Genomic DNA, 5,824 nt, shown 5'->3' with positions numbered 1-5,824 from the left:
TCAGCTGGGCTCTGGTTTTCCATCGGGCTCCTGTGGCTTCACCTCTCTGCTTCATCTGGAGGGAAGGGAAGGGAAGGGAAAGGAAGGGAAGGGAAAGGAAAGGAAGGGAAGGGAGGGGATGCATCGGGCAGTGGAGACCCACTGAGACTCCAAGCGATGGCCAGCTGTGCCAGCAGGGAGGGACAGCAGGACTCAGCACAGGTAGGTGTGCAGCTCAAACATCCACGCCTTCACAACCACGGCCCTGATTTAGGGCTTCCCCTCTTTGTTCAGTGCACAGACAGTGCCCATTGAAACGTCACAGACCTGCATGGACATCCCTTCCTTTTGATCATTCGGCCCAAAGGAATCATGAGTCAGAACCTCATCTGCAACACCTCCTGAAGGGGAAAGCTGCCCCTGGCACCTCAACTCTTAATTCTGCGTTATTTTCAATGTTAATCATTGGAGTCACTGTTTGAAAGGATCTGATGTTGTCTCAGAGGAAGTTCACATGGATGTAATATCCAGGTAACTGGTAGGGTGAACTTCTTCAGACAGAAATTTCCCTTTCTGACCAGTTCTTTGGAGGGAAAACAACACTGACTGAGGAAACACTGTATCTGTATATGATACTGTAATACTGTGCTCACGTCTGTATGAATTTATCGATGGACACAGGCTTACACCAAAACACCAGCAAACCTGGCACTTTGGTCATGACATTCAGAGCAAGAGAGAAGCAGTGCAGTGCACTCACAGACGGCCCTTCTGGCCTCTGGAGATTCTTGTTATCATCCCCGTGTTCCCACTCTATAAGACTGAACAGGAGCCTGCAAAGGTACCGTTACAGCTGGCTGAGTACTGCAGGCTCTTCCTTTTAATAATCCTTCATCCTGGAGGCACTGAGAAACTAATCTGGATTACCTATTTCTACTGTTCTATGGGAGAAAAATCTCTCATTGTTTCAAGTCCTGCAGGCCCACTCTGAGGCAGTGGCCATTGGGAACATTCCCTTGTCTTCCTAATTTGATTGACCTTGCTCCCTTGCCAGGACTCCTCAAGACTCACGTGTATTTAAGCGGGCCATGATGTGGGCTCCAAACACACACACTCTAGCTAGGAATGTTCATCATCCTGCTGCAGCAAGCCACCCTCAGACCCAGGCTTGCAGCAGAGGATTACAGCTATTTAGCAGTGGCTTGTTAGCCTTAAGGACATACAGACAGCACGATGCTGACCCACAGACGGAACTGGAAATGCCTTTGGGGTATGATCTAGACAGGAGTTCTTGATTTCAGAGCATCCCTTGTCAGGCTTTATCCAGCCTATGTTATTGCAGGTCAGAGGATTCAGACAGGAAAGTCCATTTGCCTTCACCAGAATTGGAGCAAGCCTTTGGCTCCAAACATCCACCAAGTTCGGAGACTCAGAGCTACCAAGGATGTGAGTTTTGCCAGCTGAACTGTTCCAAGATCGTGCACACAGAAGCCCCAGGCTCTGCAGCTGCCCTAGCCCTCCAGTTCCCACTGGTGACTGCTGTTGGTGAGGTGGGGTGTGCAGACCTCCAGCAGCACTCAGTGCAAGGTCCTGGCCATGCCGCTCACCTGTCCTGTGGGACTTCGTGTCTCACAGCACCCATCCGTAGTTCCCCACCCTGCCACCTGCCTGGCTTTGCAATGGGGACAGCACCCCCACAGGTCAAACACTAGCAGGCTTCCCATGTCATCCAAAGGACTGTGGCGGGACAGGCAGTGACTGTGCTGCACAGAGCTCCAGGGCTGGGCCCTAACACCGTGGTGTATCCAGGGCTGGAGGATGGCTCAGGGAAGATGGCTTTGACACAGGAGCCATGATTCCAGCTGTGGTGTAGAGGCAGTTTTTCCACCAGAACATTCTGAGTCCTCCCAGGAGCAACTCGGGCCTTCCACACTGGTGTTGCCATTAAGGAGTTTGCACAGCTCTGACAACATTCGGGACGTTACCGAATTACCCAGACAGACCCACACAGGTTTTGAGTCAGCAGAGCAATTGAGCAAATGTGGTTTTATTCCAGACTCCTCTCCACACTCAACAAGGAAGAGCATCATCTTGTCCACACAAGACTTTCCAGAGATGCCAGTCTCATGTAGGAGGACTGCTCCACAGGAATCCTGTTTACTTCCACTCATGCATCCTGGTGGTTCCTTACAAAGGCCCAGCCCCAGCCCAAGAGCCTCTCCAAAGAGTGAGGATTAGTGTGATAGATCATTCAGCCCAACTACAGATGGATGATGCACAAATTTATTCCACAACCTACTCATGGAGAGGAGCAACCTGGTTTTGTGACCTGCTCCAGAAGGAAGGATGCTGGTGGGTGTACCTAAAGCCTTCAGCTTGCTCGCTAAACCCAGAAAGACCAAAGCACCTGCTCGTCCCCAAAAGTAGCATCACAGAAGTAGCTGGCTGTGGTGCCGGGCTGCCACACTGCAGCTTGGCATTTCCCAGGAAAAGCAATTCAGGTGGGGCCAGCAGGGTGAGAGCTCAGAGCAGGTTGTCACAAAAGCTTTTCCAGCTGCCTGCTGAACTGCTCCTCCTTCCCAGGAGCTGCTGCCCCTCCAGCCATCTCCATTTCATGCTGGTATCCGGAGGTGGCACCTGGAGGCTGCCCCATTCCTCCTTCTGTGCTGAGTGATGCACTCAGTGAGCTTCTCCCCCCCCCAGCACGCAGTGAAGCTCCTCACCTGCTCTGGTGAGCCAGGATTGCAGGTGAGGTAAGCTTGGATTGCTCCAGCTCTTCCAGAACACATGCTGAGCTCCAGCCAGCTATTTTAGGCTCTGCTCTTGCTTTTTCACAGAATCACAGGCTGAGTTTGGTAGGGTTTTTTGAGGTCCAAACTCTGCTCAAGCAGGGTGCCCAGGACCATGTCCAGGCAGCTTTTGAAGATCTCCAAGCAGGAAGACTCCACAGCCTTTATGGACAGCCTGTGTCAGTGCTCAGTCCTCTGCACACCCTTTGTTTGCGCCTCCTGCAGCAGGGAAGGCAGTGGCTCTCCCCTGCAATATACGATTGCCAAGAAACGATGTACTCAGGTAGCTGGAGGGCAGCTCTCTCTGCTCTGTGTGGGTGAGTTCCTCTGATGGTCTATCTGGAGTCAGTGTTGTTCTTGCTGAGTACATAAGCTGTTTTGGAAGTCCCAGCCACACCTCCCAGCCACGCTGCACTCGAGCTGGTCCCGGGTGGCCAATGCTCTCTTCCAGCTTTCAGCCCTCACTGCAGGCCTGGGTGTCTCTGCTGCCTCAGAGCAATTTCAGAGCTGAGGAAATGGTCTCCAGACAGTTCCAGGGGCTGCTCCCCAGGGCCAGAGATCGGCCCCCTTCCCTGCCTGTGGAATTCAGCTCCTCCAGAGGGACCTCCAAGCAGCTGAACGGATCCTTTCTCCCAGCCACCTCGGAGAGGAGATGACCTCCTCCACTGACTGCTGACTAGAAGTGCCCCACAAGTTAAAAGCAGCCTTTCTCCGTATGCCCTGTGGCCCTGGAAGCATTCCTGAGGCCCGAGGCTTGCAGAGGCAGCCAGCACCCTGCCCCACGCCGCTCCTCACCGCTGCAGCACATCCCACCCGACCTCCACATCACCTGGCTTGATGGCTGCTCCCACCTGAGGCTGATCCCAGCCTGACTCCCACCTTGCAGCACCCTGCTCCATGTAATCAGCACTTCTGGTACAGTGCCAATCACAGCACATGGGACCCAAGCCTTCGAGATCTTCCGTAAGTTCAAACAACTTTACATCAGCACATTGTCTACAACCTCAAATCTACAGGCTGAGACCAGCAGGGCTTCTATGAAATATCTGGTAAGATAAGTGGTAGTTTTACATGATGCAGAATGAACTGATGGAGTCTGTCCACCTTTCCAGCTCCCACTGTTTCCTGGCTGAACACAAAAGCTTAAGGGTAACATTAAATGCAGTGCCACCTCTTTTATTTCTGTGTCATCGGTGCCTGGAGAGAATGCTTTCTTCACCTCTCCCAGTGTCGTTTGTGGGGATGTGGCTCCTGATTTCAGCTGTTAACATTCCTAGGAATTTCTACCTGAATATTCAACAGGAACCCTTGATTTGTTTCTGGGAGTTTCCCTTCTCTTACGAAACTGTTGCTATCCTCCTCTTGCTGGTAATGGAAAATCAGCTGGAAGAGGGGAGGTAAGAGTGATCAGCATCTTCATGAATCAGTTTCTGCAACATGTTTCAAGCTGGGACTACTCCCTTACTCCCAGTGACTAATTCCCTCCCTTCTTTATGGAGCCACCCGAGGCCGCTCTCCATCCCACCACTTTCCCCAGCTGCCAGGCAGGCGATCTGGAAGCAGATCTGGAACATCACCTTTAGGAAGCACACCTGCACGAAGTCCTGGCCCCAGGTCTCTCCTCCCCAAGGCTCCTGCCCAGCCACTGCATGACAGCAGCTCTCAGCCTGCTCGTGGGTGGTGTCCCTGCCATGTCCCCATGAGTTGCCTGTAAGATTCCAAGGTCATCACTCAGCTCCCCCCAGGTGAGCCATCACTCTTCACCTTGATCTCAGTCCTCACCTTTGCAACGAGCCGCACAAGCACTGCTGGGGCTCCTTAAGGGGCTCAGCACCACAGCAGAGTGATCTAGCTTGGAAGCATCTCCTATCTTTGGGAAGCCCCACAGGTGGAGTCTCCTGTCACTGGGACCAAATAAGATAACCAAGGCTGGCTGTGTGCCTCCACCTGTCTGTCTCCTGTGACCCAGCTGCAGGTAGCCCCCAGCATCTCCTCTCCAATAGAACCACAAGCCCACATTGCATCCCTCTGTGAGGCAGGTTTGCAGACCGTCCATCCCAGCCCTGCTCTACCCGGGCCACTTGCTGTCCCACTTCTCTCACTCAGGCCAGACATGGGCACCAGCTCTGCCCACGCTGTCCCTCAGGGAGCAGCCCTGAATGTGCTCCATCACCTCCTGCCTCCCCTTCCCTTCTCCTGCCCCAAAGCCCTGTGTTCAAGGCTGGCCCTGCATCCGTCCATGGGGCTCCAGCGTCACCGTGGGGTTCTGGTGTCACCGGAGGGCTCTGCATCACCCGGCCCCACAGGAGGACGCAGCTCTGCCCCCCGGCCCCACACACAGCCTGAGCCCCACTGCAGTCAGCCCCTCCCTCAGATGGAGGCCTTCCCAGGGCGCCGCGGGGATGAGCGCTGCCAATAGCATGAGGTTCCCAGAGCAGGTAACGTCCCCCTAATTAAGATAAATACTAATTAAGTCTGGGACTTTCAAAGAAGCCCTGGGAGCAGAGACTCCAACTCCCGTTGAATTTCAATGGGGATGAGACACCTGACTCCAGAAAAACCCGGCCTCTGATATTAAGCTTAAATGGGCCCTTCTCTAACGTTGATATATTGCTGCTGTGCAGCTACGAGTGCCTTCCCGTATATCCGAGCACACATCGACGTTCTGGAAATGCTAATGAGCAGCTTCAGCAGGGCAGCAGAAAACAGGCTGGGCGTCAGATGCCCCATCACCCTGAGCCGTTAGCTGGCAGCAGACAGTGCGCGCGGCTGCAGCGGAGCCCTAGGTGCTTTGTGCATCCACACTGCTGGCAGGGCTGCCTCCCCTCCTCATCCTCCCTGGCTGTGTAGTGCTCACTGGCCGGCCCCAGCCTGCACTGTCCAGGGTGAGCAAAGCAAAGAGACGGCGCGCCCCAATCCGCTCGGTGCGGGGAGCGATGTGCTGCGAGCAGCTGAGGACTACCAAGCAGCCCCCGCAGGCACAGGAGGTGTCCTTCACCCCAGGGCCTACAGAAGCACCTCGCAGGTGCCGCGGGGCCGGCAGGGGACGGGGCACC

At 54.4% G+C, this 5,824-nt stretch overlaps 1 long non-coding RNA gene across 1 annotated transcript; it reads right to left on the bottom strand.

The window, feature by feature from the left end:
• Nucleotides 1-228: 228 nt before the first annotated feature.
• LOC109366564 lies at nt 229-5,784 on the bottom strand. The gene is made up of 2 exons (XR_002112905.1): nt 4,551-5,784; nt 229-4,476 (listed from the first exon to the last, which is right to left on the bottom strand). It is a non-coding gene; the product is annotated as an uncharacterized LOC109366564 (long non-coding RNA).
• Between the last annotated feature and the right edge of the window lie 40 nt (nt 5,785-5,824).

Source organism: Meleagris gallopavo, chromosome 3 (genome assembly GCF_000146605.3).
Source record: "Meleagris gallopavo isolate NT-WF06-2002-E0010 breed Aviagen turkey brand Nicholas breeding stock chromosome 3, Turkey_5.1, whole genome shotgun sequence".
In the NCBI taxonomy this organism is placed as follows: Eukaryota; Metazoa; Chordata; class Aves; order Galliformes; family Phasianidae; genus Meleagris; species Meleagris gallopavo.
This window is presented reverse-complemented; position numbering and strand designations above follow the sequence as displayed.